This window comes from Lactuca virosa, chromosome 7 (genome assembly GCF_052849685.1).
Source record: "Lactuca virosa cultivar CGN04683 chromosome 7, Lactuca_virosa_CGN04683_v6, whole genome shotgun sequence".
NCBI lineage: Eukaryota > Viridiplantae > Streptophyta > Magnoliopsida > Asterales > Asteraceae > Lactuca > Lactuca virosa.
Window position 1 is genome coordinate 21978404 of NC_136432.1, and position 26910 is coordinate 22005313.

The 26910-nt window shown below is 39.5% G+C and overlaps 1 non-coding gene across 1 annotated transcript; it reads right to left on the minus strand.

The window, feature by feature from the left end:
- Positions 1-6242: 6242 nt before the first annotated feature.
- Positions 6243-6349, minus strand: LOC145127952 (small nucleolar RNA R71). Its single transcript, XR_013716556.1, has one exon. It is a non-coding gene; the product is annotated as a small nucleolar RNA R71 (small nucleolar RNA).
- Between the last annotated feature and the right edge of the window lie 20561 nt (positions 6350-26910).

Consider the following 26910-nt stretch of genomic DNA (forward strand, 5'->3'; position numbering starts at 1 on the left):
GTATTGTTGGATCAAATTGTGGAAGCGGCGGCAGAGGTGTTGGTGATGGTGGTGGAGGTGTCAGTGATGGTGATGGTGGTGGAGGTGTCGGTGATGGTTATGGTGGTGTTGGTAGTGGTGGTAGAAGTGTCGGTGATGGTGAGGGAGGTGTTGGTAGTGGTAGTGGAAGTGTCGGTGATGGTGATGGTGGTGTTGGTAGTGGTAGTGGGGGTGGTGCTGTGCTGCTAGATAATCTAGTCTCCTTCCTTGGCGGCATGGTTCTGTCATAAGTTGTAAACCAATGTTCTTTTAGTAAAAGTATATTTATAGGAAAATATTTTATACATAAAGTATATTATTACGTTGTTTTCCGGTATGTTTACGATACATACGATTTTATACTTTTAATTGACCCAATACATTGGGTTATGAGGTAAAATGAAAGTATAAAATATTTTATTTGAGTTTCCTTGTTTCCAAGTATATGACCGTTTGTAAATGTTTAGTTTTGAGTTCTTAAAGTATCCTTTGTAGTGTGTTATTAGGTTTGTTAGATTTGTTGCCCATCCTGACCATCCCCCGGTATATGCAAGTCAATTCCCGGACAGATATAGTTGATCAGGCTATATCCTTCCCAGATTTAATCCACATATACTAAGACATACTCAAAATGTTCAACTCTTCTTCTTTTGCTTTATGTTTTCGCTAGTTATGATACCATGCGAGCATGTAATGTATGTATGTATACTTTAATCAAGAAAATCATTTATTTTCTAAGAGTATATTTATTTGAAAAATGCACAAATCAGAGACTATTAGTCCCAATTGTGTTTATAGTTTGTATATCTTATGTGGTTTGATATACTTAATTCACTATAAACTGTGCTCTGATACCAATCTGTCACACCCCCAAACAAAGGATGGAGGAAACGTCCGGGGGTGGAGGACTTCATGTATAGTATCATAACAACAATTGTAATAGTAATTCAAGCAAACACAACCAACATATATATATATATAATTGAAAAAGTTACATCATTGTATGAATTACATGTTTACGAATCAATTACAATATGTTGACAAAATATGAAATAGTAGACGCCTTAGTGTCCCATCCTCAAAAGCACTTGGTTACCTGTTTAATGATTTCCTGAGAATACAAGTTGTTTGAAAAAGTGTCAACACAAAGGTTGGTGAGTTCATAAGCTTTTGTTTGGTATTATTAAAAGCCTTTCGTTTGTAAAAGTAGTATTTGTTTTAGAAAATCCAATATTTTCCTTAAAATGTATATGTAGTCTTAAATTCAAAGACCGAAATGTATAAGTAACTTTTCTTACTTATAATAAATAATGTAAGTTTAAATCGACATAAACTCGTTTAATTTTAATGAAGTTCCCGTAAATTCCAATATTTATTAATACTTTGTGTGAGTTTATTATAACCATGCTATGACCAAGGTTGCCTAAAACGACGTTCTTCGGGCGTCGGAAATGTTATGACATTTGTCACCCCAGACCTATCGGTCTAACTGTTGCATGCAGTTTAGGTGTGGGTTTGTCAAACCCAATATAGATCTATACACAACTATCACGCTCTCCCTTAAGGAGACTCTGGTTACAATGCAGGACTTAATGGTAATTTGAAGTAAATGTCTCACAAAGTCATTAACGGAATTACGTGTTATGAAAACTTGGTACCGTATGGCCGTACCTTGCTTAATGAAAATATCCTTTGTATAAATGTACCCTTTTTAAATGTATGTGTTATGTAATATTTCATAAACTATACCTATTATAGTTTATCAACCAAAGGTAGTACGTAGTAATGTATGCAAACTATATTCAAAATAGTTTATTAAATGTTTGAATGTATCGGTTGTACTTTGATTATAATCACTTGTTATTCTTTATATTTTATATGTCAAAATCCAATTGTAAACTGATTTGTGTCTAAATATTAAGAAAAAAATGTCATATATTGCAATAACATATAATCACATAAAGATATACACCTTGCTCAACATGTTACAAGGTGAAATGAAATTGACAGCAACTTTTTGTTGTATACAGTTTCTGTTACTGTTCTTAGAAAATTTATAGAAAAATCATCAAAGCTCCAAATCCAAATCCACAAATTGTGAGAGTTTGGAATATGAGTCTAGTTTGTTCATAAATTTTATCATGATTTTTAGTGATGTCTAACAGAGGTCAAAATGTCCATAATCACAGACTGGTCCGGGTTTGCCTCTGAAATGATAGGCAGTTTTGTAAAAATCACCATAAATTGTAGAAACATCATATGGAGATGTGCAAGTAGCCATTTTAAAACTAAGAGTTTGAACTACTTTCACCTGGAACAGTTTTGAAAACTAAAATATTTAAGCTGACCAAAACAGTCTGTGATTAAAGTCCATCTTTTCTGATGTAATCTGTTAGAAAAAGTTTAATTGTGTTCTTGATGATTTTACTTGTATTCCCCCCTTAAAACTTAAGAAAACATGTAAATGTAGGGGTATGAACTCACCTTATGTGATTTCAGTAGATTAAAGTGAGATAGAGGAAGTGTTCAACCCAAGAACACTAAGAAGATGTCTTGATGATTCGAGAATCTAACACCGAATAAGATGGAATTTGTGTAAGATATCAATGATTTGAGTAGAATGGAGTTTAATAATTATGTGAATGATGAAGATACTTACTAATTGAAGGAAGAAATCCCTGGAGAAAGCCTTGAAGTTCTTGAAGTTGAGAGAAAAGATGAGAGAATTTTGGAGAGTGTCCTTTGGTTGCTAAGTGTAGAATGAAAGAACTTTATGGAGAATGAGGAGAGAGGATCAATCCTCCAGCTCTTAGAACGTGGGAAGAGCTGGAGATTGGGTGTAAAGGTCTACTAAGGTGACAAGGAGTAGTGGGAAAGAGTGGCTAATCATAGAGTGAGGTGGTTGCGGCTTGCTTTTGTCATAAAATAAGGAAAAGCAAATATTCCCTCAATAATTAGTCCAACCACCAATTCTTTTAATAAATTTTTATAAAAACCCTGGAGATTTATATATTTTGGGGCCTTAGTTTATAAAATAAAGTTTTGGGTGAAAATCTCACGTTAAAATAATGAAAAACGGAGTTAAAACGAAGTCGTAGTCGAAAAACCGGTAAAAAGGGGCCGTCTGCGAGGCCTCTCGGATGGGGGCCGAGACTTCGGATTCGGACAAGGACTTCGGTCCTGGGGCTTCGGCCTGAGAGCTTCGGATCCTGCGAGCTTCGGATCCTGATCCCTTCGGATGAGAGGCTTCGGTCATGAAGTTTCCGTTTTGGGTCCTTAAGGCTATTTTACCCGTTTTTACCCCGTTTCAAGTGGTTTTTGACCCGGTTAAGGGTCGGGATGACCCGAATGATTCCAAAAAGTTATGGGAACGTTTAAGAGAGATTTGGGAGAGATTTCAAATAGAAAGAGATAGAGTGAAAACGATTTAGAGAGGTTTCGTTTGTGATTAATTTGAGTGTCCGGCTTCATAACGCAAGGTTCGTAAACCCCGTTAAACCGTGTTTTAGTGTCGTACACACTCCCGATGAGTGTGCAATAATGTTTTATCGTTTTGGTTCAATGTTTATTGCATTTGAGACTTAGGAAATTCAACACACGAACTTTCCAAATGATGTTTCTCTCATTAAAATATTGCATTGTACAGTAATTACATAGTGTAAACCCTAATATACAAGGGTTACTTGAGTCGATTGGTTTTGACTTGTTGACTTTGTTTGACTTGGACTTGACTCAATTTTTGACGGTTGTCACACTCGTCGAGTCAACCAGTGGACTCGGCTAGTTCATCAGTCAGAGGCCAGAAATTGATTTTTTTAGCTTTGAAAATTAACAAGCATCAAATATAACAGAAAACAATCCTAGGCTCTGATACCATTGTTGGGTTTTAAGCACTATAACACTCCTATGGTGCACATGCAACCCTAGATACTTTGGATCTATGTTTTCTATAATTATACATGCATTTTTGATATTGCCATGTTTATACATATTTTTAGGCAATATTTATTTACATTTTTACTAATAAATTGGTTATTTGCATTGAATAATGGTACTTATAAGTTAAAATTATATTTTGCAGCCAAATAGAAGCATTTTCGAAGATAAGGACAAAAATTGACAAAACATGGAACATTGGAGACTTGGAGTTCAAAAGTTGAAGAAGTTCACGGATTTAGACCGATGCCACGACGTGGATCACATACCCGCGACGTGGAAAGAATATTCCAGAAGATAAGTACGCTCGAAGCAAGAATCCTTGCCCGATACGGATAACTCTGAAATCACGACGTGGAGCTTCTTGCCACGACGTGACTTACGGCTTTCGGGAAAACTATATAAACTCTTGGCCATTACAACTATAGGGACCTATTGGCTGATAGAGGGAAGACTTGGAGACGATTTTTAGAGAAGAAAAAGTTCTGAAATAAAGTTCACACCAATGGAAGAGAGAGTACATAATTCATTCGATTGTTTGGTACTTTGATATGTTTATATCTTTGAATATGAATTATACTTGTTTGTTTGCTGGTATGAGTAGCTGAATCTAGCTACTCCTGTTTAGCTAGATGAAGCTTCTGACATATGGTTTAGTTTAATGACTATTGGATTTGTTAGTTGGTAATTTGCTTGTGTTCGATTTGTTACTACCTAGCATGTTAATAATTATTTCTTTAGTTGCTTGAATTCATGTTCTGTGTAGTTAGTGAACATTAAACTGCATGAACTTGTTAGCCTAGTGAATTAGTGAACACTAAATTGCTAGAGCTAGGATCGACCAAAATCTTAGATAGTAATTAAAGTAAATAAATTTAGTTGTGCTAGAAAACATAAATTATGACCATAATTGTGTTTGCATAATAAATCTTACATGGCATACCTATAATCTATAACTGGTTATGTGTTTGATTGTGTGTGACCATACATAGTTTTACATGAATTAGTCAAATATTAGCAAATTTGGACTTAAATTGCTAATAATAAAATATTTGGTGACCAACTTGATGATCCATAAATGTTAGCTAACCATAAGGAAGAAGTGGATTCGAACTAAACAAGAGTGTTTTTAGTAATTGATTAAATTTGAGTAAAGTTAGTCTGATATTGTAAAATCAGATAAAACCCTTTTAAGCTGTTAATAAATAGGTTAATTTAGTAGTAAGTAGATTAATTAGTTAACACCGTTCCCTGTGATCGACACCCAACTTACCCAACTATTCTATAATTCGACTAGGTACACTGCCTATGTGCATTTTAGTTAGTTAAGTTAGTTAGGTTATAAATATAAAATTAGTGGCTACTTTTGTGCACATCAAGTTTTTGGCGCCGTTGCTGGGGAACGACTTAGTAATTGCTGATTTATTTGCTTTAAATTTATCGATCCTTTTTGTGGGTAAAACCTGCAAAGAGTTATTTTTCAGTTTCATTTTTTTTGGCATTACAGAACTCACGACGTGAGTTTTACAGGCTCACGACGTGAATATTATGATCCTAGTTTTCTTTGTTTTTAGTTTGTTTTTCTATTTTAGTTCAGATTTACGTTTTTTATTTTGTTTATTTTTCAGGAGTACATAACCAGAGGGTCCAACACACCTTTGGTGCTACCGCTTGAAGATCCGGAGTCTACGCTGCACAAAAAGAATAATAAGAAGTCGCCTTTACAAGAACTGAAATCAGCCTTTTCAAGGAAGTCGGGAAAGAAAACGGGAGAATCGAGTTCAGCCTCAAAGAGCAAGTTTGAAGTTCTCGATCAATTTCCTAATCCACACGAGTCCGAGTACGAATCAGAAACAGAATTTGGTCTTTATACAAGTGAACCCGAGAACGAGCCAAGGAACGAAATGGCAAACATTGAAGAAATGTCAATGGGAGCTTACAAGAAGCGAATTCGTGAAGATGTTGGTCCAGGTTTAGTACAACCAGCGATACCTGCCACTACCACATTCGAGCTGAAGGGACATATCCTCACTGCACTAAAAGATATCCCATTTTATGGGAAGGATCATGAGGATGCATTTAAGCATCTAAATGAAGTCAACGACATTGCTGACTATTTCAATGTCCCGAATGTTAACAGAGACACCATCTTACTAAGGACGCTACCAGTAACTTTCAAAGGAGCTGCAAAAGACTGGTTGAAAGCACTTCTTCCTGGTACAATTACTACTTGGGCTCAAATGCGAGAGCAATTTCTAGATCAGTTTTGCCTACCTTCCAAGATAGCTAAACTCAAGAAGGAAATAGCCAACTTTGAGCAACAACCGGGGGAGTCATTATACGAAGCTTAGGAGCGCTACAAGGGGTTATTAAGGAATTGTCCTCAACATGACCTAAACATCCAACAAGAGATGTCTATTTTCTATGATGGAGTCAATGTTATGACAAGACAACTCCTTGACTCTCAAGGGCCATTGACAAAGAAGAATCTAAGGGAGGTCAAGGAGTTAATTGAAGAATTCGCAAGACACTCTCGAGAGTACCACAACCCAAGACAAGATGGAGTAAAAGGCAGTGGGGGGGGCACAATCTGAAGAGATAGCTGCTATGATGGCGATGCTGAATACTATGGACTGGAGATTGACCCAAATGGACCAATCAATTCATGCAATAAGGGTTGGGTGTGAAAGGTGTAGTGGGCCACACTTGACTAAGGATTGCCATTTGGATGAACATGGGAACAAGAAGGCTCAAGTTTGCTACTCAATTGGGGACAAGTATGATGAAGACTGGAGAAAACCAAAGAAAGAGTGGTTGCCTTACGATGAGTACAAGAGGCAAAAAGAAGAAAAATATAAGCAGACAGGGCGAGGCTTCTATCAAAAAGAGCAACCACCGGCCGAAAAGAAAGGAGACTTGGAAAATATGTTGACCCGATTTATGGAAGCATCCGAGAGAAGACATGATGATACTGATGCAATGCTAAAGGAACACATGAATATGATGAAAGAACAACACAAAATGATGATTAACCAGCAAGCTTCATTAAAGAATCATCAAGCATCAATCAATAATCTAGAAGTCCAAGTCGGTCAACTCACTGCTTTGGTGACTAATAAATTATCTTCACAACTTCCCAAAAAGAAAGCTCAACCTCATGTTATGGCTTTTGATACTGAAGAAGAGGCAATCTCTGAATTCTTGGAGGCATTAGAAGTGGAACCAACGCAGCCCGATCCAAAGGCGAAGAAGCCAAAACTCGAAAATGAAGAATCTGCTGGAATACCCAGTTCACGTCGTGAGCCCGCTATGCTCACGTCGTGGACCCGGTCTGAACAGAAAATTTTCGTATCTGTTACAGCTTTTAAACCGCCTTTTCCATTCCCGTCCCGAGCTAATCTTAGTCCACTGGAAAGGGAACATCTGGAGTTTATTCAACAAATAAAGGGTATTCCAATTAATACTCATTTTATTAATTCATTATCAAAAATTCCAGAATACGTGAAGCTCCTACAAGATCTAATAGACACTCGACATGAGTTAAAGAAGAATTCTCAAGTGATTCTTAGTGAACAAAGCTCAAGAGCTGTATTGGGAGAGTTACCTAAGAAGATGGGAGATCCCGGACGCCTCACTCTTCCATGTGAGTTTGGTAACAATTTGAAGACTTATGCTTTAGCCGATTCCGGGGCTAGCATAAATTTGATGCCTTTTTCGTTCTACCAAAAGCTAAATATTCAGAAAATGAAGGCAACAAAAATGACCATCCACATGGCCAATCGTTCGGTGACGCATCCAAGAGGAATTATAGAAGACATCCTTGTTAAAATTGGGAAGTTTGTTTTCCCAGTTGATTTTGTAATTATGGATATGCAAGAGGATGCAAATATCTCAATCATTCTTGGTCGCCCTTTGCTAAATATTGCTGGTGCTCTAGTTGATGTTCGTGAATCTAAGCTTACATTGAGGGTTGGTGATGAAAAGGAAGATTTTGGAGTGCAAGATGGATTTGAAGGATATGATGTTAAAGGTGAAGTGTTCAACATTGATGAAGATGATGATGAGCTTGCAGAATTAGAGAAGCTTATGGACGAAGAAATCAAAACAATTCAACAAGTCAAACGCACTAAACCGAGAGCATCTGTTTCGTTTTTCGTTGAAGTCATTGCCTATACAAAACCAACATCTTTGATAAGTGAGGAAAATGATAAAATGGCGAGTGATGAAGAAGAAGTTACATCAAAGGTGACTAGTCCAGTGGTGAAGGAAGAGAAGGATACTATGGAGCTTAAGTGTGAAGACAAATTAGAGACTAAAGGGATAAAACGCAAGCTCGATGGAGACGAAGTCAAGGCTGAAAAGGAGAATTCTAAAAAGGCGTATATTCGTCGAGTTCAAGCTTACAAGAGACATTTCAAGGAGAAAAAGATCCAGGTGGTGGACTCTTCTGATGATTCAACGTAGGAGGCACGGAGTCCAGCTCAAGACTCCTCAAAAAGAAGCGCTTCTCGGGAGGCAAACCGAGTCTGGTTTGCATTTTCTTTTCTTTTAGTTTTTGAATTTTAGATTAGAAGAGTTATCAATTCATCATAATAAACAACTTTTAATTGGTAAAAATTAGTTGTGGGGTACTTAGGAATTAGGTGGACAACAATTAGAATAAACAAATTTTATTAACTAAATTAATTTTTGTGTCCAGACCACATTTACGTCGTGGGCATTGTCACCACGTCGTGGTCGTCGATGAATTACGGGGACTTACTTAGAGTAGCCCAAATCTTATATGCCCACTAAGTATACATGAGATGAACCAGTTTTTTTTGCCCAATACGAAAACCACGTCGTGGTATAGCCTATCACGACGTGGCCTTTAAAAGTTAGGGGGGACCAGTTACATAAACACTTTGACCCACCTTCACATTTGTTTATTCACTTGCGCACGGACGGAAGCAGTCCCCATAGCCGATTTTCTACACTTTTCTGCCAAATTGCTTGCATTTTCTTGTCGTTTAACTTCATCCGGTAAGTATTCCATCTCCTAATTGTTGCTATTGTTCATATCTTATGCATTTTGGTGTTTAGGGTTTATATAGATTTCAAAAATCCCTAAATAGGTTAAATTGGTTCGTATTTTCAGTTTTCATGGCCTTAGATTAGTGAGATAAACAAACCCCAAGTATGATTTTGGCTAAATTTGGGGTGTATGGTGGTCGATCCAGTATCACGTCCCGACTTAGCACCATGATGTGGAACACTAGCCCACGTCGTGGATTCTGGGCGAACAGCATGCTCCTTCGTTTTTTTTACTTTGGGTGTTTTGTTTGGTTTTTGTTTCTTTGTGATATCAGGTATGGCTCCTAGACGTGCTGTTCAACAGGAAGAAAACAACCCGATCGATGTGGCGAGCATTCACCCATTGTATCGGTTTCCACGTAACATTTCTCGGGGTTTGTTGACCACATACGAAAACTGTTTGGGATGGCTTTATAACAGGGAATTTGCAATAGCACCCATTGTGGATTGGGGATGGCCGCGAGGTGTGGGCATGGTTGCTGAGTTGGAGAGGTTTTGGACAAAGGTTTACGAGGGGGTTGATTTTTCTTTTACATGTCACGGTTGGAGGAACTTGTTTACCATTCAAGAACCCGTTTATCAGGAGTTATCGGTGGAATTTTTCTCTACCGTAGTCTTTGAAGAACGAACTATGGACTTTGATTATAACCGGGCACTTGTTTTTCGGTTAGGTGGGGTACATCGAGAATGTAGTCTTCGGGAATTTGCTTGGCGCATGGGGTTGTATATGGAAGTGGAGACTCAATCTCCATTCTTTGTACCCTTTTTACTTGGGTGTGTTTGGGATTTTGCTCCCGGCATTATGGAACATCCTGTTTTGGCGAACTATCTCCAATCACGAGTACAGTACTCGTGATTCTAGTGAATCGCAGATTCGGAATCCCGTGTATCGTTTTCTTCATCGCCTTGTCACTTTTTCGATCAACCACAAGCACCATGGTGATAAGGTATCCATTCAGAATTTGTTCTTTTTGTGGAGTACTGTTACTCCCGGGGTTTGTTGCGATCTTCCTTACATGCTTGCTCGATTTCTGGGGAAGAAGGCGGCTAATTCTAGGCCCGGAAGTCCGATTATGGGTGGACATTTGGTCACTCGTCTTGCCCGGTCCTATCATATTTTGACTCCTAATTTTGTTCGGAACCTTACCCGATTCCCGGACAATGATTTGACAATACAAGTATTGGGTGTTATGCGAGTAGTGGTAAATATCGGGGGAGGGTATGTTATACCCCAGAGGATGATGAGCAACAAGGAGAGCAACCCGAGCAACAACCTCCGTCGAGACGACGAAGGAATGCGAGGGCTCGGGGAGATATGGAGCAAGACCATCACGCAACACCACATGCGGGTGGAATACCCACCGACCCATTTCAAAGTCGGGTTGGTTCTTACTTGGATAATCTTCGCGGTGGGATGAATTATAACACCCAACTTCTTGAAACCATGTTTTCTCATATGAGTGTGTCTCGACCACCTTCCATGCCACCGCAAGGCCCTTACATACCAACTTGGGAGGAGCTTTGGATACCGAGGGGGGATGGAGAAGGACCGAGTGGAGTTTAAGGACGTGAAAATGATGATTGATCGCTTTGTTTTAGTTCTTATTTAATTTTTAGTTTTTATTAGTTTTTGTTTGTTTTAGAACTTAACTTGGTTTGTAAGACTTGTTAAATTATGTTACTGCTATCTTTCCTTTGGTTGCTATATTTCAGATTTGCTACGGAGTCTAGGAAAGGAAGTCAGGAGTTATGAGCGTTTAAGTTTAGCCAAAGGTCGTTTAGAGTTTCAAGTCAAGAGTCGAGACCCATAATTGGAAATGAGTGTGGGGTGCGTCAAAAAGAGAGGATAGAGTCAGAAAGGGTCTTTAGAATACCGAGTGAGAAGAGTCTTAACCAATTAAGACATCATGAAGACATGGGAAATTTTATTTTCTAGTAGCCCAGTTTTCACGACGTGGTTGACCATTTCACGTCGTGAACCGGTAATCAGGAGATATTCAGCACACGCTTTTGTGCGTCACCACGATGTGGTCCACTTTATCACGACGTGATTTCTGATTTTTCACAAATTTGAAGACCATTCGCGTATTTTACTTTACGACTTACCATGGGGTCATTATGAAGACAATTATGCCTAGTTTCCTATACCATACAATGTGGCGAATGCTTTCCCACATTATTCTACACGCTTTGGAGATTTGCATCTACTCTTATAGAAGATTGCAGTCTAGATTAGTTGCTTGTTGGCTCATTCACATATTTCGTGAGTTCAAGGTCCAATTTTCGAATTAGAAGAAGTCCGTATTCGAGATGCACATTTCATCCACACGATTGGAGTCCGATCACGCTACTAACCCAGGGGAGTCTGTTCCTTTTTCTCCTTTTTATTGCTTTGATTTATGCATACAATGAGGGCATTGTATGTAATAAGTGTGGGGTAGGTGGTCGAAAAAGTAAATTAGTAAATTGCTAGAAATCTTAGGGAATCTAAAAATTTTCATAGGTTTGAAATAATAATCTAATATTAGTTCTAGTAATAATAATAATTTGAACTTAAGTTGCTAGTGTTGCATTGGGATGATCTGATAAGAGCTCAAATGTTTAGTTGAGCCAATATACGTTATAGTGCATTTGTGGCCTCCCTTATTCTAGTGAAATCATGGGACAAAAACATAACCTCGCTTAGTTTAAGGGATGCGATATGTTTAGCAGTCTAAACCTGAAATGTATCTAGGAAAATTAATATCCTTAACCAATAAGGGTTGAAGTAAAGCGCCCCTGCTTAAGCATGTAGGTTTTTGAGTGATATAAAAAAGTGAGTACATGCAAAAAAAGAGAGAGAAATTACCAAAAAAGTGAAAAATTGAAGAATTTTTGGAGCATAAAAGTATCAAAGTATGAAGATCAAAGATCGGAAATTCTGAAGTTTCAAAAGTTGAAGATATCAAAGTCACACATAAAAATTGGTGAATTCAAAGATATCAAAGATCAAAATATCAAGAAGTGAAGAATTCAAGAGCTCCATATTGTGGTATCTTCTAAAAGTTGTAATTCTTTAGTTTATGTATGCTTGGGTGGCTTTACAAAAATACCTTGAGGTTAGAAAGTTTTCTGAGGATGGATTCAAAGGGTTGCATAAAATGAGCATTGTTCGAAAGAAGTGGGCGATTGTTTATGAGGATTGTGAGTATTTAGAATTGAGGGGGGTTACTTAAAAAAAAATTAGACACAAATGCATGCGTTGAGGTCTTGGCATAATGGCTGAGCTTGAGTGGGATCGTTCTATGTGATGTTGGTGATGAAGGTTTAAGTTTAAAAATAATTAGATTTGCTTGAGGACAAGCAAGGAACAAGTGTGTGGTATTTTGATATTGCCATGTTTATACATATTTTTAGGCAATATTTATTTACATTTTTACTAATAAATTGGTTATTTGCATTGAATAATGGTACTTATAAGTTAAAATTATATTTTGCAGCCAAATAGAAGCATTTTCGAAGATAAGGACTGAAATTGACAAAACATGGAACATTGGAGACTTGGAGTTCAAAAGTTGAAGAAGTTCACGGATTTAGACCGATGCCACGACGTGGATCACATACCCGTGACGTGGAAAGAATATTCCAGAAGATAAGTACGCTCAAAGCAAGAATCGTTGCCCAATACGGATAACTCTGAAATCACGACGTGGAGCTTCCTGCCACGACGTGACTTACGGCTTTCGGGAAAACTATATAAACTCTTGGCCATTATGACTATAGGGACCTGTTGGCTGATAGAGGGAAGACTTGGAGATGATTTTCAGAGAAGAAAAAGTTCTGAAATTAAGTTCACACCAAAGGAAGAGAGAGTACATAATTCATTCGATTGTTTGGTACTTTGAATATGACTTATACTTGTTTGTTTGCTGATATGAGTAGCTGAATCTAGCTACTCCTGTTTAGCTAGATGAAGCTTCTGACATATGGTTTAGTTTAATGACTATTGGATTTGTTAGTTGGTAATTTGCTTCTGTTCGATTTGTTACTACCTAGCATGTTAATAATTATTTCTTTAGTTGCTTGAATTCATGTTCTGTGTAGTTAGTGAACATTAAACTGCATGAACTTGTTAACCTAGTGAATTAGTGAACACTAAATTGCTAGAGCTAGGATCAACCAAAATCTTAGATAGTAATTAAAGTAAACAAATTTAGTTGTGCTAGAGAACATAAATTATGACCATAATTGTGTTTGCATAATAAATCTTACATGGCATACCTATAATCTATAACTGGTTCCGTGTTTGATTGTGTGTAACCATACATAGTTTTACATGAATTAGTCAAATATTAGTAAATTTGAAATTAAATTGCTAATAATACAATAGTTGGTGACCAACTTGATGATCCATAACTGTTAGCTAACCATAAGGAAGAAGTGGATTCGAACTAAACAGGAGTGTTCTTAGTAATTGATTAAATTTGAGTAAAGTTAGTCTGATCTTGTAAAATCAGATAAAACCCTTTTAAGCTGTTAATAAATAGGTTAATTTAGTAGTAAGTAGATTAATTAGTTAACATCGTTCCCTGTGATCGACACCCAACTTACCCAACTATTCTATAATTTGACTAGGTACACTGCCTGTGTGAATTTTAGTTAGTTAAGTTAGTTAGGTTATAAATATAAAATTAGTGGGTACTTTTGTGCACATCAATTTTCAATTTTCCAAAGCATACATCCTAACTAGCATACAATAGAGGATATACAATATAAAACTCATAGTTACATGAATACCTCTTGATGTAGTTGTAGTTCTTGGCCTTAGAAAGCTTTAGCACCTCAAGTATGATGCCTCTAATGTGTCACAAACACCAAATGCAAGAGGAGACTTGAGAGAATAGGCTAGTTAGCACAAAATCAATTATCACACTCTTAGAATGAATGGGCAACCGATTTTGGCTATAGGGGGTTGCTTTTATAGTGTTACAAAGGCTAGGGTTTCATCCATGAAAACCCTAATGCACCATGACCTTTCATATTACTTAGGCTCCATGGGTTAAACCTCCATGGACTATCATATTGGTTTAGCCCATCCTAATTAACCATGGATCATTGGCCCACACTATAAGAATCATTGATTTACTTAATTAGTCCCCGTATATTTAATTAGTCTCTTTTGATCACTAAATTAATTCCAAATTAATTCTTGATCAATACTAATTAAATAATATGATTTCTCAATTAATATATTATACTTATAATATATTAATAAATCACAAATAACCTTATTCTCAAAAGTCCATCCTATCAAATTGCACTGGTGAAGGAAACCCAAAAGGACCATGCTACAATCAGGTCAAGTACGTCCCAGTTACAGTTATGGGCTTAGACACCAAATCCAACAGAATCATCATGTGACAGTCCATGTGATCCTATTTTGTGTATAACTTGCATGCATAAGGCAACCAATAGTGTTGATTGAGGTTCTTGGTATTGCGAGCGGTGATAGTTGAGACTTCTTAGGAGAGTCTAGGATATGTATGTTGTTTAGAATAAGATTGTTATATGGTTAGTATGGTCCCACAGTACGTTGCGGATGAGGAGATGAGGAAGACGATATATCATGACATGTTGAGAGAGGATATCATGGAGTTCGTGAGCTTTACGGGGTGCAAGACCCTGAATGATATGATCGAGAACGCCCGTGAGGACCAAGACTTCCGAGAGGATATCAGGGAGTTGGAGCTGCGAACTAAGTGGAAACCAGAGCAGGTACAAACAGCAGTGGGACATGCTAAGAGGACCAAGACTTCTGATTCACATATCAGAGGCCCGTAGGGCCGTAGCCGTTGCATTAAGTGAGGCAAGTCGTATAATGGGGCGTGTCGAGTATCGGGTTCAGCATATTTTGGTTGTGGTCATCCGGCTCACATGAGTAGGGACTACCCCAGTAGTGCTCTGATTTGCTTTCATTGCAATCATACCAGACATAAAAGGCCGATTGTCTGAGATTGTCAAGGGGAGAAGTGGAGGCCCATGCGTCAGCCACCTTGAGGAGTACTGATGGCCGTCAGAGAAAGGTGGAGGCACCTATGGTGAAGAGCATGGCATTTCAGCTGACCACCGATAAGGCTCGTGCAACACCGGATGTGGTTAATGGTATGTAATTTATCCTTATCTTTTATTTCTTTCCTTATTTATGCTTATGATTATATTTGAGCTTGTATAGGGACATTTCTAGTCAATGGTATGTTTGCTCATGTTCTGTTTGATTCAGGAGCTACCCGATCTTTTGTATCTCTTGCGCTTAGCAAGATGTTTTGTGATGCTCCCGGGACATTGGATTTTCCACTGGAGGTTGAGATTGTGGATGACTGTACCGTGAGTGCTTCGAGGGTTCATCGCAGGTGTGTCCTGAATCTGTTTAGTGAGAGATACTCTATTGATTTGGTGTCAATTCCTTAGAGAGGATCGAAGGTTATCATCGGGATGGATTGGTTGGGCCCCAATAGGGCCATAATTGATTGCGACCAACAGTTAGTGAGAGATTGAATCCGAAGTTGTGGAGAACTGGTTATTCCTGGCGAGAGAGATTTGCATGGGTCGGCTCTCTTTTCAGCTACGAGGGTCAGGAGATATCTGCAGCAGGGTTGTTCTGGTTTCCTAGCTTATGTTGTAGACACTCCGAAGTTGAGTGGGGTGCCCATTATTCGGAATTTCCCCGATGTATTTCCTGAGGATTTATCAGGAGTGCCTCCTGAGAGGTAGGTTGAGTTTCAGATTGATCTAGTTCCTGGTGTGTCTCCTATAGCCAAGGCACCGTATCGCCTGACGCCAGTTGAGATGCATGAGTTGTCTACGCAACTTCAGGAGTTTCTAGGCAAGGGATTCATTCAAACGAGTAGTTCGTGAAAAATAAGGGTGGTTCACACATGATGTGTATTGACTACTGGGAGTTTAATAAGTTAACGGTGAAGAACTGTTACCCACTCCCAAGATTGATGATTTATTTGATCAGCTTGAGGTTGCATCTTGATTTTCCAAGATTGATTTGCAATCAGGTAACCACCAGATAAGGGTCAGAGATTATGATGTCCAATGCACCAACAGCGTTCATGAATGAGTTCGTGGTGATGCCCTTCGGGCTTACCAATGCACCAGCAATGTTCATGGATCTCATGAACCGGGTTTGCAAACCGATGTTGGATCGGTCAGTGATAGTCTTTATAGATGATGTTCTGGTCTACTCTAAAACCAAGGATCAGCATGAGGAGCATTTGCACGAGGTGTTGGAGACCCTTAGGAGGGAGAGGCTTTATGCCAAATTCTCCAAATGTGAGTTCTGGTTGCAAGAAGTGTAGTTCCTAGGACACAATGTTAACCATAGGGGTATATTAGTCGACCCGGGCAAGATCGAGGTCGTGATGCGATGGGAGGTTCCGAGGACCCCATTTGAGATTCGGAGCTTCCTAGGCCTCGCAGGGTATTATTGGAGATTTATCCAGGACTTCTCCAAGATTGCAGTGCCCTTGACCTGCTTGACGAAGAAGAATGTGGTTTTTCGATGGGGGCCCGATCAGCAGTTGGCTTTTGAGACTCTAAGACAAAGATTGTGCGAGGCCCCGATTCTCACGCTTCACGAGGGTTTGGATGATTTTATGGTTTAATGTGATGCTCTATTTCAGGTTTAGGATCTATCCTTATGCAGAAGGGTCATATGATTGCTTATGCTTCAAGGCAGCTAAAGCCTCATGAGGCGAATTATCCTACGCATGATTTGGAGTTAGGGGCGGTGGTTTTTGCACTCAAGATTTGGAGGCACTAACCTAGATCCAAAGCTTTAGGGTTGCATGTGCACCATAGGAATGATGTAATGCTCAAAACCCATCAGTGGTATCAGAGCCTAGGTCGTTTTTCTATTGTATATGATGCATTCATTAATTGTTCTTAGCTGAAAAAGTCAAAATTCTGCATCTGCCTGATGAACTCATCGAGTCCTCTGATGAACTCGACGACTCAAGGCTACTCGACGAGTCGGCTCATCAGTTGGCAGATTTTTCGGGATTTTGACCAGAATTGGATTGGGATAATTACCAAAAACGTTTTTGACTGATAAAACTCGAATTTTATTATATGGTAATGATTATCCTCATCCAATTAGAAGATAATTATCAAACTATAAGATAATTATTATTTTATATGATAAGGATAATTATTTGTATTATTTGATGTGAATTATCTTGCCATAAATTGAATTAGGTAGAATTTAGATAATTATAAATTATTTGATTAATTAAATTAATTTTTAAATTTGATCTAGAAAGGTTTTGAGAAGTTTCAAAACTCGCCCTCAAGTTTTGGAGTTTAAATTTTGATTAAAAAGTTTTAATATTTATATTATAAACCCTAGAGTTTTAAAAGTTTAAAATTCAACCCTTATACTATTATAATATTAAAGGATTAATAATTATATATATGTATAAGATAAGTCGGTCTTACCGCTAGTAGGCCTCATTCACGAAATTGGTCTATAAGGGGTGTTTAAGGAAGCGGCCTGTAAAATGACCGTCATTGGGTATCCACTCTTACCCACCGCACTCTTGACTAGTGGAGGGTCGTTAGCCGAACGGGTAGGATAGGACAAAGTAATTCCTCATTGATAAGTATAATGATTTTATTAAGTAACTAAATGTTTTCATAAATTCCCAATCTTAGTTACTTTCGGAAAAAAGTGAAAATGATGCTATTCCATGAAATTGCACTTTGCACTTTGCTAAGTCAGTATTGGAGCGTGTGTGGCTAATCTGCACACTAATTTGGGACTAGCAAGGGTGGAAAAGGGTAGCTCGATGTTTATCATAGATTAATTGAGTGTGTGTGGTTAACCGACACATTATTTAGGTGATAAATGACATCGAGAGTACCAAGCACATTTGCATGGTTATTCACACCTTGGTTGTGATCCTCGGTATCCCAGTCACAAACTTGAAGGGCATAATCGAGATTTAAACATGCCATTAAAAAGTTCAATGAATCTAAAAAGAATCTAGGAATTTCAATTCATTTAAAACCTAATGTACCTTTTCGTTTTTCATGGTGGAAATTGGTAAAGCGTCATTTACCTACCTTCAAATTATTTGCAATTAGATTACGGCATCCCTCTTCTGAATTGTAAATAATTGTGTTGGGTCCTAGCCCTAATTTTTCATTTGGGTGTTAAATTGGGGATTCTTATCTAATCTAAACTTTGTCTATTTTCTTTTTTAGATGTCGACTTCAAACAACAACGCTTCTGGCTCCAACCCTTCTGGCTCTTTTCTCCCTCATGAACTTGTGTGGGAGGGTGATCTTTGATGGAACCAATTTTAATGATTGAATTTGCAACATTCGCATGGTCACCCGCTATGAGGACAAAGAATATGTTCTCGACAAGGAGGTGAAGGAGATTGACCACAACACTGCTACTCCCGAGCAAATCGCTCGATATGATGCTCATGAGAGGGACGCGACGAAAGTGTCGTGTATCATGCTTGCGACCATGACTGCCGAACTCCAAAAGTCCTACGAGGACTTCTATCCCTATTAGATGCACCAAGATTTAATGGAAAGGTACCATCAAAGTGCGAGGCAGGAAAGGTACGAGATCATCGCCTCCATGATTACTACAAAGATGAAGGATGGAGAGTCCATCACCGCCCACTTACAAAATATGCAAAGATTCGTAGACCTCTTGCTGAAGTTAAATGTCAACTTCGACGAAGAGTTGGCCATAGATATTATCTTACACTCTTTGCCTCCTTGTTATGATCAGTTTCGTATGACCTATCATATGAACAAGGAGGAGGTCACTCTAAGTAAGCTCCAAGGCCTTCTGTGAATTGCTGAGAGTAGTTTGAAAGGCAAATCTGTTGCATCCGCTCCTACTGTTGTTGCCCCTGTCTTGACAATTGGACAAGGGAAAGGAAAGAAGAGGAAGGCTCCTTCTAAGAGCCACAAGGGAAAGTCTCACGATGGATCCTATTCTAGTGGGACCAAAGGTGGTTCTGCTGCTCCCTCTTCCAATCCAAAGGATGTAGAGTGCTTCCACTATCATGACAAAGGGCATTGGAAACAAAGCTGCCTGAAGTATCTGTAAGACATCAAGGATGGGAAGATAAAGCCCACCTTCGCAGGTATTTATACTAGTCAATCTAACAACTCATCACATGCTATTTCTTGGGTCCTTGATACAGGATGTGGTTTTCACATTTTTTCTGATTTGCAGGGTCTAAGAAGAAGTTGGGATGTGGAGCATGGGAAGATGAACTTGATCATGGGGAATAGGAAAGCGTCGTCTGTCACCAAGATTGGAGTTTATTCTTTAGTGCTTAGTAGTGGGTTTGGTTTAGAGTTGAATAATTGTTGCTACTCGTCAGAAATGACACGAAGCATTATTTCTTTTCATGGTTTGTATAAACAAGGTTTTAGATTTTCATTTAATAATGAAATTGGTTCTATTAATGATTTCTTGAATGGAAATTTCTATTTTGAAGCATTGCCTTGTAATGGTATATATGAAACTGTGATGGTTGTAGACAACTTAGGAAATAATGTGTTGCACATCGATTCGTCCAATGGTTTGGACAAAGCATGCTTGTGGCATTTTCGTCTTGTACATGTCAACAAGAAGCGCATAGCCCAACTCCAAAAGGATGGAGTGTTGTAGTCATTTGACCTTAGGGTCGATGGCACGTGCGAGTCTTGTTTACTTGGAAAGATGACCAAGTCACCCTTCACTGGTACTTGTGAAAGGGGTGAGGGTTTATTGGATCTCATACATACGAATGTATGTGGGCCCTTTAGATCCACCAGAAGGGATGCGAACCGCTTCTACGCGACTTTTACCGATGATTATAGCAGATATGGGTATATCTACTTAATCAAGCACAAGTCACAAACCTTTGATAAGTTCAAAGAGTTTAAGAAAGAAGTGGAGAATCAGCTGGGCAGGAAGATAAAGATGCTCTGATCCGATTGAGGTGGTGAGTATCTTAGTATCGAGTTCCACGACTATCTTAAGGAATGTGGAATTGTTTCGCAATTGATGCCGCCTAGGACCCCGCAATGGAATGGTGTGGCTGAGAGGCGCAATCGAACCTTGTTGGACATGGTTCGTTCCATGATGAGTCGAGCTTCGTTACCTATCTCATTCTGGGGGTATGTGTAACGCCCGTGTTTCTGTTCCAGCCATTAATGATGATGTAATAGTCTAGGTTAACCTTTGTAACCCATTTTGAAATAATAAGAATGTATTATTTGAGTATTATGTGTTTTATGCTTAATTGCTTAATTGTGTGGCTTAAATGAATTAAGAATAAAAATAAGCGTGAAAATGAAATGTTAGATAAACCCAATATTTATACATGAAGACGTAGTGGTCGTGACGAGGTTTCCGAATATATAAAGAATGCCGAAATCCGAGTTATAATGAAGAAGTTATGACCTGTCGAAGTTTCGCGACAGAACCGACACGACGCTGAATGACGTAAAATAGGAATTTAAGATAGAGTGATATTTAGGCTTAGTGATCTAAACTAAAGTCGTAGTATACGTTAAACCGAGAGCGTGCATAAAGAGAACGTCTAAATCTGACTTCGTATGAGGAAGTTATGATTTTTCGAAGTTTCAGCATTAGTAGTATGTAGCCTAAAGTTCGAATATGAGATTGAGCAATACCTAGCCAAAACTTTCTAAATGAGAATTGAATATATCATCGATATTAGTCCAACGGAAGAAATATAGACAAAAACGGACATCAGACGAAGAAGTTATGGATTTCTAACGGAGTTTTCCTGTCCCGGCCTACGCGTTCATTAAAAGAACGTCGAAAACGGAGATCGTATGCGAAAGTTATGAATTTCTGAAGTTCGAGGCACGCATCCCAAAGTGGGAACGCCCTGCGTTCCTTTGGGGAACGCACTGCGTTCGATACTTGACTCCAGATTGGCCACGTCGATGCTGACTCAACGGATAAGGGATAAGATCGGAACCCCGCTCCTACGCACCGCGTTCGAAGGGAACGCACTGCGTTCAGGGAACGCACTGCGTTCAGGGAACGCCCTGCGTTCGTTTGGGGAACGCACTGCGTTCGCGGCAGACTTCACCCTATAAATAGATATCAAAGGGCAGCCGTTTGTGGTTGCCAAATCTCTTCTCTCTCACCCTTATTTCATCGATCTACGTGCAAATTATACCCCCGAAGCCCCGGTATCATCCCGAGACCCGAAGCAAGTCCCGAAGCCCCGAAGATCCCGAGAAGTAAAGTTTCCGAGCCGAATCTCTGCCCGCGAGAAGTCGATTTTTGTGAAGATCTGCCAGATCTACCGAAGAAATAATACTCTTAGAGCCGTAGTGTTGTCCGATCATCTTCTGATCAAGTGAGTGTATATTCCCTTTCTTCTAACACATAGATATGAAGTATCTACTTTATAATACGTGTTACGTGTGTATAAATATACGTGTATATATATATATATATATATGTTATTTGTTTATTTGGAATGAGTATCTTATCAGTTTTTAAGTTGCATATGAATGCATATGTATGTTGTTATCTACAAAATGTTGGGTAGAACTTGGGTAGATAGTTGATGTGTGATAAACTGATGAGAGGCCTCGATGTGATTGTGATGTAGTCATTCAGCAGAATATGGGTGACGACCACAGACTCTTTCTAGACTGTCCTGTGGAATGCTGGCAGGCTCATAACATGTAGGTGTTGGTGAACTTGGGTGTTCATTTGTTGTATTCTATCCCCCTCATGGTTGCCTTTAGGATATCTATTATTGAGGAAACCCCTTTGTAGTAATGTCCGTCCCGATGAAAATCCTATATTAGGTCCCTGGTAATAGTGGTTGTCATAGGGACGTAAAGTGAGGATAACGGGAATGGGTAATCGGGTTATTGTTGATTGGTGAATTGAATATAATTATTTATTGTGGGTTAAAAACCCAATATGCTCACCAGGCTCCCAAGCCTGACTCACTCAGTTTCTTTGTATTACAGGTAGTGGCGCGAGAGCATAAGTTGGAGAACTTGTGAAGATGCTTTTGTTTATAGACCAGTAGTTATATATAACTGTGTAAGGTCTATGTTTTATTGTTTATGCTTTTGTGTCTGTATCGGAAAATGACATCCCGATTTTTGATATATATGAAAATACATTTATTTAAGAAATGCTTTGATAAACTTTATTTTATCATGTATTGTTTTGGGGACAAATTCCGCAACTCTTTTAAATCAATGGATTTACTCTGAAATTATTTTAAAAGCATAAATGAAACCGGTCTTTTCTGGCCGTGATTTTGGGGATGTCACAGTTGGTATCAGAGCATTAGTTTAAGCGAACTAGGAATTTGTAGGATTTCTAGACTTAAACTTAGAATGCTAAGTGAAAATTTTGAGATAGTGTCTGTTATATTTTAGACACGAACACTAGTTTATTTCAGGAAAGTTGCCTAAAATGCTTTTACGTGCTAAATGTTATATGTTTGCCATATATGATATTTGTTCAGATCTATGGTTTGTTGCCAACCGGATCTGAAGGTTTATGTGTTTAGGATTCTAAGCGTATGACTACGGTATTAGAACTGGCATGTAATCGTTTGGAGTAGTAAGGATGATCTGAATATCTATCGTGAATGAGGATCTAATTTCACCTTATTCGGTGTATAGATCAACAATGGTGAGGACAAGAAGTGGAGTTGGAAATGCTGACGAAAACAGGAATCAAATACCTGTGATCGAGCAAGTGGTTGCAGCAGCAGAACCCGAGCCAATGACTATGGCTGGAGTGCAAGTGATGATTCAAACTATGTTGGATCGTCAAATGGAAGAAACGAGGCGTCTGCTTCGACAGAATCATGAAGAACTGTCAATTCACGTGGAAGAGCCCGAAGTTAATGGAGGGCAGTCTGAAGGTGAGAACTTTAGTGGGATAATTGGTCAAGACAACCCACCGATAGTTCGACAAAACAACCAGGATGGAGGGAATAATGGATTGGGATGCAAGTACAAGGACTTTTTGACTTGCAAACCATCGACCTTCACTGGAAAGGAGGATCCAATCGGAGTCATGGATTGGATATCGGAAATGGAGCTAGCCTTCATGACGTGTGGTTGCAAAGGCAAGTTGCAGACCACGTTCGTAGTGCGTTAGTTCAGGGGTGGAGCCGTTCGTTGGTGGAACACTCTGGGGAAGACCCTAAGCCCTAATGAACCACTGCACCTGACTTGGGCAGAGTTCTTAGTGCAATTTAAGCGCAAGTTCTGCTCGGCCCAAAATCTACTGGAGTTGGAGACCAAGTTTCTGACCTTGATAAAAGGTAGCATGTCAGTCGATGATTACACCAATGCCTTCACTGAAAAAATGGAGTTTGCTTTGCGCATCGTCCTAGATGAGCTGACAAAAGTCGACCGGTACGCGAAGGGGCTCCCATGGGAGTACGCGGTGCCAGTACGTCAGGCACCTACTCTGGAGGCAGCTATTTGGGCTGCCAAGTCTGTTGAGGACATGATCAAGGGAAGAACCACCAGCAAAGTTGAAGTTGGTGAAAAGAGAAAGTTTGAAGGAACTTCAGGTTCCAGCAAGAAAAGTAAATTTTCGAAGTCTGATTCGAAAAAGTTTGGAGGAGGAAAAGGAGGTGAATCGAAATGGTGTGAGAAGTGCAAGAAAAAGCACTCTAGGAAATGCAGCGAGGATGTGACCTGCTACAAGTGTGGAAAGACGGGGCATTATGCCAATGAGTGTCCGTCCAACAAGAGAGTGTGCTTTGGATGTAATGAAGAGGGGCACATTTTGAAAGACTGTCCTAAAAAGAAAGAGGCAGCAAAGCCCAACATTCCCCCAAAGCCTAAAGCAAGAGCTTTCCAGATGACACTGGAAGCTGCTAAAGAAGAAGCTGATGTCGCTTCAGGTACCTTTCTCGTAAACAATTTGCCTGCCCAAATTTTATTTGATTCTGGAGCCAACTACTCCTTTATATCGCATGAATTTGGTAAAAAACTAGCTTTGCCTGTTGATAGACTAGATAATGCTTTATTAGTCGAAGTTGCTAGTGGCAAGTTTATACATGTTAGCCATTGTATGAAAAACATCTTAATTGATTTGAATGGGAATAAGTTCCACGAGGAATTATTGCCTATTGAGTTAAATGGTTTCGACATCGTGCTGGGAATGGATTGGCTTAGCGCCAATGATGTCGAAATATTATGCAAGAAGAAGATTGTAAAAGTAAACCCTCCAGGGAAAGAGTCATTTATGGTGTATGGGGACAAACGCAGAGTAAGCTCTGGGATCATTTCTCTAATGAAATCCAGAAAGTGTTTGGCCAAAGGATGTACATCATATTTGGCATTTGTGATTGATGCAAAGAAGGAGAAAAAGGAGATGCAAAGCATTCCTGTGGTGTGTGATTATCCGGAAGTATTTCCCGAAGATCTTCCTGGATTACCGCCTGATCGACAAGTAGAATTTCGTATTGACTTGTTACCAGGAACCACGCCAATAGAAAAAGCACCTTATCGATTAGCACCAACTGAGATGAAGGAGCTGATGATGCAACTTCAGGAGTTGTTGGACAACGGTTTCATTAGACCTAGTTCATCACCCTGGGGAGCTTCGGTGTTATTCGTGAAGAAGAAAGATGGAAGTATGAGAATGTGCATCGATTACAGAGAGCTAAACAAGGCAACAATAAAGAATAGATATCCATTGCCGAGGATTGATGACTTGTTTGATCAATTACAAGGTTCAAGTTATTTTTCAAAGATCGACCCGAGGTCAGGATATCATCAATTGAACGTAAGAGAGCAGGATATAGAGAATACTGCATTCAGAACAACAATATGGACACTACGAGTTCTTGGTTATGTCGTTTGGACTAACCAATGCTCCAGCAGCATTCATGGATTTCATGAACAGGGTTTGTAATCCGTTCCTTGATAAATCTGTGATAGTGTTCATAGATGACATTCTGATTTACTCGAAAAGCTAAGAGGAGCATGGCGGACACTTGCGAGAAGTGTTAGAAGTCTTGAAGAAGGAGAAGCTGTATGCATGTAACACCCATAAAATTTGAGCCAAATTAAAACATTTTAATCATTCAAAAACCATTACGTTCATACAACTCGTTTTCAAAATAGTTTAAACATCAGAGTATCCCCCAGAACCATATCATATAAATCATAAAACATAAGGAGCGGTACGATCACGCCTTCGCCTTGCCACGATCTCCTGAAGTACCTGAAACAATACACTGAAACTGTAAGCCCGAAAGCTTAGTGAGTTACCCCCAAAATACCAACCACACATATCATACTCATAACATATCATAAATAGAACAGCCATGCACATCGGGTCTACTGTGTGACTGGTCCGCCTGCACCGGGCCTTCAGTCCACCCGGTCCACCCTCCGAGTCCAGCCATGTACGTCGAGTCTACAGTGTGATTGGTCCGCCCGCACCAGGCCTTCAATCCACCTGGTCCACTCTCTGAGTCTACAGTATGACTGGTCCGCCCGCACCGGGCCTTCAGTCGGCCTGGTCCACTCTCCGAGCCTCGGCACGTCTGGTCCGCCCTCTTGGGGCCTTCAGCCTATCCGGACCGCTCGCTGGGCCTTCGGAACATCCGGTCCTCCCTGGGTATGTTGGCCTACAACACAAAGCAGGACCCGCCTCAACCCAACCCCCGTCAAACAACCATGTGCACATACAACAATTAATCACATAACAATCCTCAACCAGACAAACAGTCTAACAGATCACATAGCATATCAACATCCTAACCAGGATTCCGACCTAACCGGTCACTAGCATAACATTACCCTATATCCCGGGTACCGACCTTAACCAGGTCACTAACATAACACCATCCTAAATACCAGGATGCAAATCTAGCAAAACAATAACATAACAAACAATACCCGGATTTCCATCCGATAAAGGGTCGGCCTTGGTGCCGTAGACCCTGTCGATATAGTGAGGATAACTAACCTTACAACTACCGAAATCCTGCAAATCTCTGACCGCTGACTCACTGGGACTCCCAACTATCACATGATAATCACCAAGTTAGAATCCAACATGACTTTCTAGGCCAAGGGCCCACACCACTCCTTAAATCCATTTTCCTTTTATTGGGCCAAGTCCCAAAACCAAGTCCTTATGCAAAGCCCAATATTGGCCCAATTTACTAAATTGGGCCCACCTTTCTAATCGGGCCTAGATCCAAGGTCCATAATAATTATTGGGCCCAAATTACTCCATATATACAGTTCAGTCATGGCCCAAGCCCAGCTAGCCCATCAACAGCCCAATACTTCACGGCCCAATTTCGAAAACCCAACAGAGGGCGTACGTTGGGCGTACTCCTCCGGTACGCGGGGCGTACGCACGTCTGTACCAAAATCCTTCTAGGTGCTTAATGGCTTAAGCACTTAAGCCCATATGCCAGATCTAGTGACAAAAAGGGCCTAGGACTCATAAAGTCTCAAACTTTATCCTGTTTGACGTCCATAAAGCTCTTAACTCAAGGTCATAACCCATTAAGACCTCCCTACTTCACACATGGGGCAACTAAAGCCATTGGGACCTCATTTTTCTCACTCAAGACCTCTCCTATGGTCTGAAAGGATAGCTTATCTTAACCAAAACACATCATGCATCATATTGGGGGTTTTTGGGACAAGAATGGTGTCAAAACTTCACAACACTTAGATCTACACAAAATAGATGTCAAGCAAGAAGCTTTATACCTTAAAGTAGTTGCAAAAGGTGCTGCTATCTCAGATCTACAAGCTCCAGCCACCAAGGTTCCTTCTTTGCCAACCTCTTCTTTCTTCTTCTAAGCTTTCCTTGCCAAA